Here is a 14647-nt window from a genome sequence, read left to right as displayed (position 1 = left end):
CTACGTTACAATCGCAACTGTCCCAGTTTCTCCGACGTGGAAACTGAGGCTCAGAGTGGCTCCGTAACTTGGTCAAGGTCACACAGCTCGCGAGTGGGCGGGGAGCAGAGGCTGGCGAGGCGGATCCGGTAACCAGTCAGAGCACGGGGCCGCCCCTCCTCCACCCGGGAGGCCTGGCGGCGCCTCCCCCCCCCCCCCCCGCCCCAACCCCCTCCTTCGGCGAGGCGGCCGGGGCAGCGACGCGTGCCGCACTGGAGCGCGAGGTTTGGGGAGGCCCGCACGCCATCGCCACGGCCGCCAGCCGCTCCCAGGTTCGGAACTTACGAAGTTTCCGTACACTTCGTTCGCCTCCCAGCGCAACTCGAGGGCGCTCCCTTGGCGGTTACGCCGCCAGCGCAGCGGGGCTCAGGTGCTGCGGCGGGCGGGGGCCTAGCTCTGGGAGGGAGGCTGGGACGCAATGTACGTAAGGGTCCGCTTACAGGTGCATGCGGCCGCCGCCAGCGTGAGCTTCCTGCGCGCCCCAAGGTGCGCAGTTGGCGCAGGCGGCGGCGGGCGCTGGCCGGCTCTCTCAGGTGCGGCAGTGCGCGCGTGGAGGGGGCGCGCGGCGAGCGAGGGGCGGGCTTTCCGTTCCCCAGCAGCCGCGGGGCCCGCCCCTCGACCTGGCCAATGGGCGTGCTCGGCGGCGTCACGTGCTCACCGCCGCCGCTGCCGCCGCCGGAGCGAAGACCGGAGCCGCGAGCGCCACCAGGGCAGCAGCCGCCGCAGCCGCCGCCGCTGGGCAGAGGAGCCGGAGACGCGGACGGTCGAGGTGGCGGCGGCGGCGGAGCAGGAGCGGGGACTGGGCGCGGGCCGAGCGCGGCGGCGCGGGTAGGCTGCGGCGGGGAGCTGGCGCCTGCGCGGCGGGCCGTCCCGGGCGGGCGGCGGTTGAGGCGGCGGTTGAGGCGGTTGGCGGAGCCGGCCCGGGCCCCGCATTGTTTGTTGTGCGTCCTTAGCAGCGGCGGCGGCTGAGGCGGAGAGCCGGGCGCAATCCCGGCCCCGCGGCTCCGGCTTTGTGGCCGCCGCCGCCGCCGCCGCCGAGGTGCCCGGACCGCTTCGGGCAAGGACAGCGGGCCGCCTCCCTCACCTTGGGGGCGCCGGGTCCCGGTCCCCAGCCGCGGGAGGGCGTGGGCAGCGTGCGGGGCGCGCGCCGCCGGCCTCGGGCGGGCTGTGGGGCCGGGGGCTCCGGGCAGGTGTTGGAGGACGTTGAGGGCAGGAGCTGGCGGGGCGCGGGGGGGGGGAGTGGGCTGCGTGTAGGGCGGGCAGAGGGCGTGGGCAGAATTGGGGAGATTGGAGGGTGAGGAGGCTCAGGCCCGGAGGAGGAGGAGAAGCAGGATCTCCCGGCAGGTCTGGGGGAACCCCTGGGGGCCAGGGCGTGAGCCGGAGAGATGGAGGGCATTCCGGTGAGAAGGGGGACAGCGTGCTGGGTTTCCGAAGGGTGTGAGGGGACTTTGGGGGAGGGAGGGGGGAAACACAAGGGCAAGTGGGATGGGCACGGAGGGAGAAGACGGGGGACTCGAGGCAGACATGGCAGGAGCTGATGCCCTGGTTAGCACTGCGCGTGGGGAGGGGCAGGGAGTGGGGCGGCCACGGGACGCGTGGAGGGGGATGGTGGAGGAGGCGGTCGGCAGGGCCAAGTGGGGAAGTGTGGCAGGCGGGCTGAACACCCTGAGGGCCGGGAGGTGTTTGAGGGTCTCTGGAGTGATGCTGAAGGAGATGAAGGGTGTTCAGGCAGGAGATGTTGGGGGGGCGGGTAGGCCCAGGACTCCCGGAGTCCTAGGGAGAGATGTTTGGTCAGAAGGTGGAGGTGTGGAGGGAACTCGAAGGGGGTTGACTTGGGAGGGGAGAATGGCAGGTACCCGTCCTGTTAGTGCTCTGGGGACAGAGGTGTAGGGTGGAAGGGGGAGGGAGGGTTATTGCAGCAGAAATACCCTGGTGATGGAGGACTTTGGGAGAGAAATGGGGACAAGGAGGTAAGGCGATTTGAATGGATAGAAGGCGTCAGGTTAGGAGGTGAGTGTGGGGCGGTAAATAGGCAGCAGTGAATGAAATGGCGGGTAGGCGTGTGGGAAATATATAGATGAAGGCGTGGGGAGCAGGGGAGGGAACTTTGAAGTTGGGAGGACACTGGAGGGGAAAGATGTGGGGCTGGATGGAGAGTGTGAGGTGTGGGCTACCAGGGGTGGAGGGGAAGTAGAGAAATGATCTTGGAGTGGCAGATGAAATGTGAGAACAGAGGGAAGGAAAGGTGTCTGGGGCAGGAAGTGTGGAGAGAAGTTGGGGAGGAGGAAGAAGATGGAGGGTGTGTGTGGATGTGTAAAGGTGTACTGATATGGAGTACCATATGTGGAAGGAGGGGGCACTGTGTGGAAAAGGGACTAAGTAGTGGACATAGGGAAGGCAGTGGGAGAGATGGGATATTTTGGGGTAGAATCAGTAAAGGAATGCACAGTACTTATACTGGGTAAGGGTATATGAAGGCAGACATGTGTGGTCATATCTGTAACTAGAGTGGGAGGGTGGGGGGAGTAAGAAGCCCAGGTTTAGTCCAGGAAATTACTATTACAGTTGTAGGGAGTATGGGGCTTCCAAGTATGGAAATGTGGAGAGACTGGGACATTTAGAAATGTTTAGGTCACTGAAAGTATAAGGAAGGGTATAGTGCAGAAATTGGAGGGAAAACTGAAGAGAGGTAGTGAATTCTAGACTTACAGTAATTGCAGATTGGATGCAAGTGAACAGGGCTGGTAGATCCTGGAATGATGAAAGTGGAGGATATTCAACTGTACTACATCAGAAAGTTTTATGCTAATAGGATCAGAGATAACAAAGCCTGATTTTTAGCTCTGGAATCAGTGAATGGGAAAGGATAAGCAAGCGCTGTGTGCTCACTCTGAAGTTGGTAAGAGGTGTGTGGTACAAGTCCTTGTAGCATAACTATCTGATGAGCGAACACTTTATAAGAGCCATACAGGGACATGAGGAGTGAACCAAAAGAATGGAAATGGCATTATAGCAGGTGCAGGACAGATGTCTTTGTGAATCTGCAAGACAGCAGGGCCTAGCGGCCAGTAGCGTTCAAGGACTGTGTGTAGGAGAGGGAGGAAGGGATACCTTGGTGCAGTGTTTCAGATACCCTGGTGCTTTCTGGGTAATGGGGCATTATTCAGGCATTGGATGATGTAATATCTGAATGCCATGTTACAGGCTGACAGAAATGTACACCTGGCTCCTAAAAGTAGCAGACATAGAGCTTTTGGATTTTCAAAATTCTTTACAAGTATGACTAACTGATACTGGGCTGTTGAGGTTCCCCCCCCCCCCCCCAATACATGTAGGTTTTTGGTGGAGATTTTCTGGTATTTTGATCTGCGTTGAAATGTGTGATTTTTTTTTTTTATTGAGGAAAGACAATTTTGGGGTTGGGTTGACATATGGTCATGAGCTTACCAGACATATGGAAAATAACCTTTAGGAGTTTGAACATAGACATTTCAATGCCTGTCTCATTCAGTGGTTTGTGTTAGATTCTTTGGGATTTGGAAGGATTAAGCAAACTATACTTTGAAACAGCTTCAGTAAAGCAGGGTTTCCTACAGTCTTGGAAAATGATTTCCCTTTTGCCAGTTGAAAATTTAGTTTTGTCAAATGTTGCTAAAAATTAAATTTTATTATATTAACAGAAGTAACCTCATGGGGCTAGGGAGGTGGTTCAGTGGTAGAGTGCTTGTCTTGCATGCATGCATGAGGCCCTGGGTTCGATTCCTCAGCACCACATAAGCAAAAAGAAAAAAGCCGGAAGTGGCCCTGTGGCTCAAGTGGTAGAGCACTAGCCTTGAGCTGAAGAGCTGAGGGACAGCGCCCAGGCCCAGAGTTCAGGCCCCAAGACCAAAAAAAAAAAAAAAAAAAGTAACCTCATATATTATCTTTCTGTTGACTTAATTGGCTTAATTAGTGTGTAGTCTGGTATCTTACTACTATTTCAAAAAGAAGTTCTGCCTAGGAAACTTGGGGGTTTTCTTCTTTTGTCAGTTTAGGAAGTATCTTAATGCACACCCATTCTATATTCAAATAGTACATTTGGGTGGGAAGTGGAAATCTTGCCTAAACATAATGAGGACTGAAGAGAATACTAAATTTTAAGTAGTCTGAGTGTAAATATAAATATTTAAAAAATAAACTGGAAGCTAATGTTTTCAAAATCCATATTTAAATTGCCAAGCGGGCGCAAAATAATGCCCAGAAGGAATTGCTACAAGATTTTATTTTTGGAGGGAAAGATTTTAAAGTACAAAAGATCCTCCTCCCCCCCCCGCCCCCCCCCTTTTTTTTTTTTTTTTGGGTACTTGTCCTGGCGCTTGAACTCAGGGCCTGGCTGTCCCTGAGCTCTTTTACGCTAGTGCCTTTGAGCCACAGCTCTACTTCACAATTTCCTGCTCAGACTGGTTTCAGATCTCATTCCTCATATCTCATCCTCCTGAGTAGCTAGGATTACAGGCATGAGCCACTAAAGGCAGGCTGCCAGATTCCTTTGATTGAGGCTCTTGGAATATTTTGTGATATGATGTATATAACAACATACCTATAAGGGGCATATCTGGCCCCCTTTTGCTAATGCAGAGAATTCCAGCAGTAGAATATAAGGTAAATATGAAATTCTCTCAGAATGGCCATTGCTTTCTTATATTTTTAAAACCTTTTGTATTATTATAAAGGGGATGTGTGTGTGTGGCAGGGTTTACAGTTATGTTTCCTTACATTTTCAAAAGTCTATTAATTTGGGTAAGCAGAACTTTCTTCCTCAGAATACTAAATTATGACACATTGTGTAGTGGTCGGATACATTGTCCCATGAAGTTCTATAGTTTAAGTAACTTCAAGGCATTTTAAAATAAGAAGTTTGTGAGTCAAAGAAGGCAGGTTATTTAGACTTTGTCATCTGAATAATTGAATTCTGGTTTTGTTTTTGCTGGTCACTTGCTTGAAAAGATACTTTATCCCTTTGTGTTTGTTTCTCTTTCAGAAACTTGACTCTTTATCTGCCTTGCATGAGTATTGAGATGGTTTCTATAAAACAAGTTTAAATCTTTTGGAAAACTATGAATATAGAATGTAGAATAGATGTATATATATATATATATATATATATATATATATATATATATATATATATATATACATATCTCCCTCCCTCCCTCCCTCCCTCCCTCCCTCCCTCCCTCCTTCCCTCCCTCCCTTTTTTGTTGGTTGTGGGGCTTGAACTCTGGGCTCAAGGGGAGCATTCTACCATTTGACCACAGTGCCACTTTTGGTTTTCTAGTGGTTAATTGGAGATAAGAGTCTTATGGACTTTACTGTTGGGGCTGGCTTTGAACAGGGATCCTCAGATCTCAGCTTCCTGAGTAGGTAGGATTACAGGCATGAGCCACTGACACCCGGTTTCGTGACAGTCTTATCTCCAATAAACTACTCAGAAAAAAACTGTGAGTGGTTCTGTGGGCTTAACTGGTAGAGTGCTAGCCTTGAGCACAAGAGGCTCAGGGACAGCACCCAGGCCCTGAGTTCAAGCCCAGGACAGGAAAAAAACCAGCCAAACAATAAAAAAAATGTTTGCATATGTATATTAGTGCCATTGAACTTTCTGCTCCTGATTGATTGGAGATTCCCATTTTTTTTTGTTGTTGTTGTTGTTGTTGGCCATGGATCTTGAACTCTAGGCCTGGGCGATGTCCCTGAGCTCTTCAGCTCAAGGCTAGTACTGTACCACTTGAGCCACAGCACCATTTATGGCTTTTTTCTGTTTATGTGGTGCTGAGGAATTGAACCCAGGGCCTTTTGCATGTGAGGCAAGCACTCTACCACTGAGCCACCTTCCCAGCCCACTTTTTTTTTTTTCCTTTTTAAGGTTTTGGTTATCAAAAAATTACCTATCATGGTATATCTTTAAGTCCATTGACATGCATGTGGCTTGTTTGAGAGGTGATAAATTGTAAGTCCCTTTACAACATTGTATTTGATTTTCTAGTTGTAAAGAGCCCCTAGATGCCTAGTCATGACTGGAAAGAAAAATGTAAGTGGCAAGTTACTTATGAGACATTAACTTGTTTCAGCTTGGTAAACCCCATCTTTGATAGTAGTCTTGCTGTGCTATCTAACTACTCTTACTAGTTTACTGTCTTATATAATGTGTTTGGGCATTATAACCTATCTTACTACTCTTCTGTTTTCATTTGTATAGCATAAATCCTTTTATTAAAAGGTTGGTCTATCAATTTGTTTAGCTATACAAAAACTTTCTGGCAGGTAACTATGAGTGGTGTCATATCTTAATTTTAGAAATTAGATTTACATTTCAGTTCAAACAAATAATGACAGATTGATGATGATAGAATTTAAGTATTTGAACTTCATTAGTTAATCTCTAATCTAGCTTTTAGTTCTGTTCTTTTTTTTTGGTTGTGGGGCTTGAACTCTGGGCTTGGGCGCTGTCCCTGTGCTCTTCAGCTCAAGGCAAGTGCTCTACCGTTTGAGCCACAGCTCCACTTCCTTTCTTCTTCTTCTTCTTCTTTTTTTTTTTTGGCCAGTCCTGGTGCTTGAACTCAGGGCCTGGGCACTGTCTCTGAGCTTCTTTTGCTCAAGGCTCTACCACAGCTCCACTTCTGACTGTTTCTGTTCATGTGGAACTGAGGAATTGAACTCTAGGCTTTATGCATACTAGGCAAGCACTTTACCACTAAGCCACATTCCCAGACTTTTTAGTTCTTATATTGAACAATGAGATGATGAAATGGCCTGAATTGTCACTTTCAAACCTAATTTGACGGGCGCTGGTGGCTCACGCCTGTAATCCTAGCTACTCAGGAGGCTGAGATCTGAGGATCTCGGTTCAAAGCCAGCCCGGGCAGGAGAGACCGTGAGACTCCTATCTCCAATAAACCACCAGAAAAAAAACCGGAAGTGGCGCTGTAGCTCAAGTGGTAGAGCGCTCGCCTTGAGCTGAAGAGCTGAGGGACAGCGCCCAGGCCCAGAGTTCAAGCCCCACGACCGACAAAAAAAAAAAAAAAAATTTTGGAAGTGGCGCTGTAGCTCCAGTGGTAGAGCGCTCGCCTTGAGCTGAAGAGCTGAGGGACAGCGCCCAGGCCCAGAGTTCAAGCCCCACGACCGATTAAAAAAAAAAACAAAAAACAAAAAACAAAAAAAAAACCTAATTTGAGTAATTTTTTTCAAAAATTTTTTGGCAGTACTAAGGTTTGAGGTTGGGTCCTCAAGCTTGCTAGGCAGATATTTTTAATGCTGAGCCACACATCCAGCTTTGAGCCTTGTGTTTTTTTGTTTTTTGTTTTTGTCAGTCGTGGGGCTTGAACTTGGCCTGAGAGCTGTCCCTTAGCTCTTCAGCTCAAGGCTAGTGCTCTACCACTTGACCTACAGCACCACTTCCGGTTTTCTGATGGTTTATTGGAGATAAGAGTTTCATGGAGTTTCCTGCCTGGGCTGGCTTTGAACCATGATCCTCAGATCTCAGCCTCCTGAGTAGATAGGATTACAGGCATGAGCCACCAGCGGCCAGGCTTGTGGGTTATTTTTGAGATACAGTCTTGCTTCCTCTCTGGGATTAGCCTGGGTGTAGGCTTCCACAGTAGCTAGAATAACAGGTACTGAATCTAGCTCTTCATTGAGAAATGGGGTGTTGAGAAGTTTTCTGCTTGGACCAACCTTGAATCATGATCCTCCCAGGATTATAGGTGTGAGCTACAGGTACCAGCTTTGAATTTCTTGTCTGATATGTCTTTCAAGGACATAGGTACTGTCCCTGAGCTTTTATGTTCAAGGGAGCGCTCTACTATTTGAGCCATTGCTCCACTTTCAATTTTTTAATGGTTAATTGGAGGCAAGAGTCTCATGAACTTTCCTGCTCTGGCTGGCTTCTAACCGCAGTTCTCAGATCTCCTGAGTAGCTAGGATTATAGGAGCAAGCCACCAGGTGCCAAGTGAGAAGTCAAGTGCCTACTTTACAAAAGACTTCCCATATTTGAGTGACTTCCCATATTTGAGTGTGATTGAGGAAAGGAAGCAGCTGTAAATCTTAGCTATTTGATACTGAAATTCTCCTAACTTCTGACATAACTAACAGTATGTAAAACATTTGCTTTCTTTGGTTAACTTTTCACAACTTGAAAGGGCACAGTTGATTATAGCAACAATAAAATCACAGCATTGCATTTTGTGTGACTTCATGGCTCATTTCCATTTGAAAAGTGAAAATTCTGCAGCAGGTTGTGTAATAAATTCTGAGGTGTTTCTGGGTCATGGATAGGATATAGTTTGTTACTGCACCTGCAGAATTTCCTGTATGCAGTTTTCCAGGTGCTAAGGTTTTTTACAGTGTCCTTTTGTGCACATAAGCGTTTTATGAATTTGCTGTACTGTTGATATATAGTAACTAGTAATTGTCCTAAAAGGAGTTTTATCTAGGACTTAAAAAAATTTATCCTGGTTTAGTATGCCATTACTAAGCCTGTTTTGCAAGTTTGATTCAGTAAGCATGCATTGATGTTTACGAGAGGAATGTTTTGTGCCAGACCTAATATTGTTTTGAATAAGAATAGATCCTTCCATAGGTAGATTGACCCTTAAGGTGAAAATAGAATCTGTGATTATCATTTGATATTCATCAAACATTGCATCAGATCATAAGCCTTCTGTACAGCTTAGCCAACCTACATTATAACCTAATGAAGTTTTTGATACTGGCTAGCTCATGAGTTAAATGATTGGATAACTTAGTATTAGCAAAGCTAGTTGACTAGAAGGAAAGGTATTGCAGTTTTTGTGGGTATGTTAGCAGATGGAAAGAATAAAGACTTTAAGGCTTTTTTTTTTTTTTTTTGGTGCTGGTCCTGGAGCTTGAACTCAGGACCTGGGTGCTGTCCCTGAGCTTTTGTGCTCAAGGCTGGAGCTTTACTGTTTGATCTACCTGTCTACTTCTGGCTTTTTGGGTGCTTAATTGGAGATAAGAGTCTTTCTGCTTTCTGGCCTGGCTGGCTTTGAGCCATGATCCTCAGATCTCAGCCTCCTGAACAGCTAGGATTTCAAGCCTGAGCCACCGGTGTCTGGTTGTGTCTGCTGTTTTCTGAGTCAAGGTTTGTGTGGAAGAACAGATAACAAACAATAGGAATGAGGGTTTTAAAAAGATGGTATCTTCTTTTCTTTTGAAAGATTTTTTTTGAAATTTTTATTTTTTAAAATTGTTTTAGAGGTCATATACAGCAGGATTATCTTTACACATATGAGTGGTAAGTGCATTTCTTTCCTTTTTCTTAGTATCAGCTGTTCCCCCCTCTCTCATTCCCTCCCTACCTCCCATCTCCACCCATGAGTTGCTTAGTTCACTTTCTTCAATGTCCACTGCAGCTGATGGGCCCTGCTCCTGCACTTTTCACCCACTTTCCACTGATTCTGTGCCCTTCTCCCACCTTCTCTCAGATGTGCACATGTATACACTGTATGTGAGTTAAAGGATACAGAGTCCTCTAAAAAGAATAAGACAAAAAGAGGTCCTTTGTTTCCTTATACAAGATGGTATCTTAAAAGTAACTATTAGCTGTGGTTGGTTCTCATCCCCCAGCTATGTGGTAAATGTGGAATTATATAGAGTAGAATTTTGAAACTGGTCAGTTTTATGTTTAGTGGTGTGCTTTTACTTCTGTAGCTCAGAATTCAAATATTTGTAGCCAGCCTCTGGTGGCTCATACCTGTAATCCTAGCTACTCTGGAGGCTGAGATCTGAGGATTAAAGTTGAAAGCCTGTCTAGACAGGAAGTCTATGGATTCTTATCTCCAAGGAATCACCAGAAAATGGAAAGTGGTGCTTTGACCCAAAATGGTAGAGCTTTAGACTGGAGCAAAAGAACTCAGGGACCGCAGCCAAGCCCCATGACTGACCCCCCCCCCCACTCCACCCCTAAAACTTTTTTTACACACTTGGACTTTGGTCCCTCTGCTCTGTGTAAAAATGTAGAACAACAACACTATATTACATTTGGAGAAATGAAGGCACAAGCAGTTGATTCTAGAGCAGAGGGAGGCAAACTTTTAGGTCATCCTTCAGAAACTGGATATTACATTCCTCTTAGTCCTGAATTTGTTAAAGGTGGTTTGATGAATTGAACAAATTTGAAAACTTTTTTTCAGTTAAGCCACTGTGTACAGTGATTCTATTGACAGCATGGGATAATACTTAGTCATTTTAGGAAGTTCAGGGTCCCAGGGTTATAGAAATAGTAATGGATGTGAGAAAAAGGGCTAGTAAATTCTTTTTTTTTTTAAAATAATGTTTTGGGGTTTTTTTGGATCCTGTCGTGGGGCCTGAACTCTGGGCCTGGGCATTGTCCCTCAGCTCTTCAGCTCAAGGCTAGCACTCTACCACTTGAGCCACAGCGCCACTTCCGGCTTTTTTATTTTTTCTGCTTATATGGTCCTGAGGAATCGAACCCAGGGCCTCATGCATGCAAGGCAAGCGCTCTACCACTGAGCCACCTTCCCAGGGCTAGTAAATTCTTAAGGGTTTTCCCAGCATCCTGTGTGCAACCTCAGTTGATGTGTTAGAACAATGTTTTTGACACTGGAAGACAAGACTGAGGTCAGATTTAGTGATTTACTGTTGTAGATCTTCTTGTTTAAAATTAAACACAACTAATTTTCAGGCTTACAGTGAAGATTAAGAAAATAAAATTAGCCAGGTGCTGGGGCTCATGCTTGTAATCCTATCTACTCAGGAGGTTGAGATCTGAGGATCATGGTTCAAAGCCAGCCCAGGCAGGAAAGTCTGTGAAACTCACCAGAAAACCGGAAGTGGCGCTGTAGGTCAAGTGCTAGAGCACTAGCCTTGAGCTGAAGAGCTGAGGGACAGTTCTCAGGCCCAGAGTTTAAGCCCTACTACCGACAAAAAAATTAAAATAAAATGAAATTATAAACTGAGTAGCACAATTGATATTTTGGTGGTACTGAGTCTGAACTTGTGCTTTGCATTTCTCAGCTTACTTCCAGCTGGCACTCTACTACTTGAGCCACATTTTTCTGCCCTATTTTTTATTTTTATTTTTGCCAGTCTTAGGTCTTGAACTCAGGGCCTGGGCACTGTCCCCAAGCTGCTTTTGGTCAAGGCTAGCATGCTAGCACTTGAGCCACAGCACCACTTCTACCTGTTTTTGTTTGTTTATGTGGTACTGAGGAATCAAACCCAGGGAGGGCTTCATGCATGCTAGGCAAACACTCTACCACTAAGCCACAGTCTTAGCTCTTAGCCCTATTTTTTTTGCTGGTAACTTTGGAAGGAGTCTCATGGACTATTCTGCTCCAGCTGACTTTCAGCCATGATTCTCTGAATCTTAGCCTCCTGAGTTGACTGGATTATAAGTGTGAACCATCAGTGCCTTGTATAACCTTTTGTTTTTAAAGGAATGTAATAATTTGACTCAGAAAGTCATAAAATGTACATAAAAAAACAGGAGAGTGAACTTGTACATACTCATTAACCAACCAGCTTCATGAATTAGCAGCAATTGGTTGACTTTTCACAATTATATTTTGTTGTTGTTTTTGGGTATTTATATCAAATATTGGATATCATATACTTTCATCCTTCAGTACCTCAGTATGTATTTCTAAATGATAAAAATTTAGCAAAAAACATAACCACAAAACCATTTAAACTCTCTACATTGACTCTCTCTCTCTCTTTTTTTTTTTTTTGGTCAGTCACGGGGCTTGAACTCTGGGCCTGGGCACTCTCCCTTAAGGCGAGTGCTTTACCACTTGAGCCACAGAGCCACTTCCAGTTTTCTAGAGGTTTATTGGAGATAAGAGTCTCACGGACTTTTCTGCCTAGGCTGGCTTTGAACCTCAGATTCCAGCTTCCTGAGTAGATAGGATTATAGGCGTGAGCCCCCAGCACCCAGTTTACATGGACTCCTATGTTTGGAAGGATCTGCATTTGAAACATAGCCCTCCCATTGTGCTTTGTGTGTTAAACATATTATTTGCACTCTCTGAACTTCTGGTTCCTTATCTCTTACTTAGAGATAAAGCATTTTGAAGTTATTTTAAGCTTGAAAGAAACTACAAACAAAATTCCCAACACTGTGTGGTTCTTTGTAAGTGGCCCAACCTGTCTTATGAGCCTCCTCTGACACGTGAATTTCCCTTCCTTAGTATTCTAATATAGCATTCTGGAATGATTGCCCAGTGAAGTTTCTCCTTTACTGGGGTATTTGACTCTTGTGGTAAAATTCCGAAACAGTTGAAATGATGTCTTTTTTCCTCTCTTCTGCAACATTATTTCCTTGTCTACTGGCACACTCACACTGTGTCATTGCTATGTATATTTTTAACAACTGTATCTTGATTATATTGTATCCCTTCTAGCTACTATCCAATTTCTGTGCTGCTCTTTGAAGCAAAATTTACTGAATAAGTTGTTTCTACTAATCTTCAGTTTGCCTCTCCTCTCTCGGACTGAGGCTTGAACTCAAGGCCTCCTGCTCTTGCTTGTGTTTTTCACTGAAGGCCCAAGTTCTACCACTCAAGCCTCAGCTCCACTTCAAGCTTTTGCTGGATAATTGGAGAATTTGTCTGCCTGGGTTGGCTTTGAACCATCCTCAGCAGCCTCTTGAGTATCTAGTTACAGGTGTAAGCCAGTAGTGCCTAGCTTCCTGTTCTCTCACTCTAGTGAGACTTGCACTGTATTGAAACTTCTTGTAAAAACTACCAAGTTTAATTCTTACTTGACCAAATAAGCATTGGCACAGTGGATGCCTGCTTTCTTAAAACTTTGTAGTTTCTTGGATACCACACTCTGCTCATTTTTTCTCAATCTCCTTGGCCTCAGACTCCTTAATATTGGACCATTTCATGAAGTCTTGGTTGCTGTTTTTGAGCTGCTTTTTGCTCCAGGGGAGCCTCTACTACTTGAGTCACAGTGCCACTTTCAGATTTTTTTTTTTTGGAGTAGTTTATTGGAGATGAGTCTCATGGACTTTCCTGGCCAGGCTGACTTTGAACTGAAATCCTCAGATCTCAGACTCCTGAGTAGCTTGGATTACAGGCATGAACCACTGGTGTCTAGTGAGGTCTCTGGTTTTTTTTTTTTTTTTTTTTTTTCTTGTTTTTTGTTTTTCTTCTTTGTTGGTGTTCTCATCCATTTTCATGGCATTATTTTTTTTAATTTTTATTTTGTCAGTTGTGGGGCTTGAACTCTGGGACTGGGTGCTGTCCCTCAGCTCTTCAGCTTAAGGTGAGCACTCTACCACTTGAGCCATAGCACCACTTCCGGTTTTCTGGTGGCTTATTGGAGATAGGAGTCTCACAGACTTTCTTGCCCTAGCTGGCTTTGAACGGTGATCCTCAGATGTCAGCTTCCTGAGTAGCTAGGATTACTGGCTTGAGCCACTGGTGCCGGGCTCAGTTTCATGGCTTTAAAAACCAAGTGTGTGCTGAATGACCCTACAGTTTTTTTAGTCTAGAACTCCCAAGTTGTGTATCCTACAGCCATAATGTCATTTCCGTCTTACATATTTTATTGGTATCTCACATTGAACTTGTCCCAACTTAAACTCCTGATCTTTGTCATTCTCTATTCTTCCTGCCCCTTTTATAGTCTCAATAAGTAGAGCTCCTCCATCTTTCCATTTGGTCAGACTAAAACTTGAGTCATCTTGATTCTTCACTACATATCACATTTGATTCATCAAGAAATCTTTCCGGCACTATCTTCAAAGTATATACTACTCAGATTTCTCATGAAATCTCTTGATTTCTCATTGTCTGAATTATCGCGGTAGCCTTTTTTTTTTTTTGCTTATGCCATATTGCAGCTGGAAAGTAAGCTAGATTTTGTCACCTCTAGTTAAAACTGTCTGTCTGATCTTGTTTAGAATAAAAGGCCAAACCCTTTTTTTTTTTTTTTTTTTTTTTTGTCGGTTGTAGGGCTTGAACTCTGGGCTTGGGCGCTGTCCCTGCACTCTTTAGGTCAAGGCCAGCGCTCTACCGCTTGAGCACAGTGCCACTTCGTTTTCTAGTGGTTTATTGGAGATAAGAGTCTCATGGACTTTCCTGCCCGGGCTGGCTTTGAACTGCCATCCTTAGATCTCAGTCTCCTGAGTAGCTAGGATTACAGGAGTGAGCCATTGGCGCCGGCTAAAAGGCCAAGTCTTTTTTTTTTTTTTTGGGGTCCGGTCATGGGGCCTGAACTCTGGGCCTGGGCTCTGTCCCTCAGCTCTTCAGCTCAAGGCTAGCGCTCTACCACTTCAGCCACAGCGCCACTTCTGGCTTTTTTCTTTTTGCTTATGTGGTCCTGAGGAATCAAACCCAGGGCCTCAGGCATGCAAGGCAAGCGCTCTACCACTGAGCCACCATCCCAGCCTGGCTAAGTCTTTTTTTAGAGGGATTTTTTTTTTGGGTCCGGTCATGGGGCCTGAACTCTGGGCCTGGGCGCTGTCCCTCAGCTCTTCAGCTCAAGGCTAACACTCTACCACTTGAGCCACAGCGCCACTTCTGGCTTTTTTTCTGCTTATGTGGTGCTGAGGAATTGAACCCAGGGCCTCATGCATGCAAG

General features: G+C 45.8%; 1 protein-coding gene across 5 annotated transcripts in view; it reads left to right on the top strand.

Moving 5' to 3' along the window:
* Positions 1 to 294: 294 nt before the first annotated feature.
* Positions 295 to 14647, top strand: part of Strbp (spermatid perinuclear RNA binding protein) — a 114839-nt gene continuing 100486 nt past the window's right edge. For 2 of the 5 annotated variants that reach the window (XM_070013244.1, XM_070013238.1), the window contains exon 1: positions 725 to 867. The gene's annotated coding sequence lies outside the window, so the exon portion shown is untranslated. Of the gene's footprint in view, positions 312 to 723; positions 868 to 1366; positions 1440 to 14647 lie in introns of those variants that run through there. The other 3 variants (XM_070013236.1, XM_070013235.1, XM_070013237.1) reach the window with 3 other exon arrangements.

The sequence above is a fragment of the Dipodomys merriami genome, unplaced genomic scaffold, assembly GCF_024711535.1.
Source record: "Dipodomys merriami isolate MVZ:Mamm:240054 unplaced genomic scaffold, mDipMer1.0.p SCAF_11, whole genome shotgun sequence".
NCBI classification, from domain to species: Eukaryota; Metazoa; Chordata; class Mammalia; order Rodentia; family Heteromyidae; genus Dipodomys; species Dipodomys merriami.
This window is presented reverse-complemented; position numbering and strand designations above follow the sequence as displayed.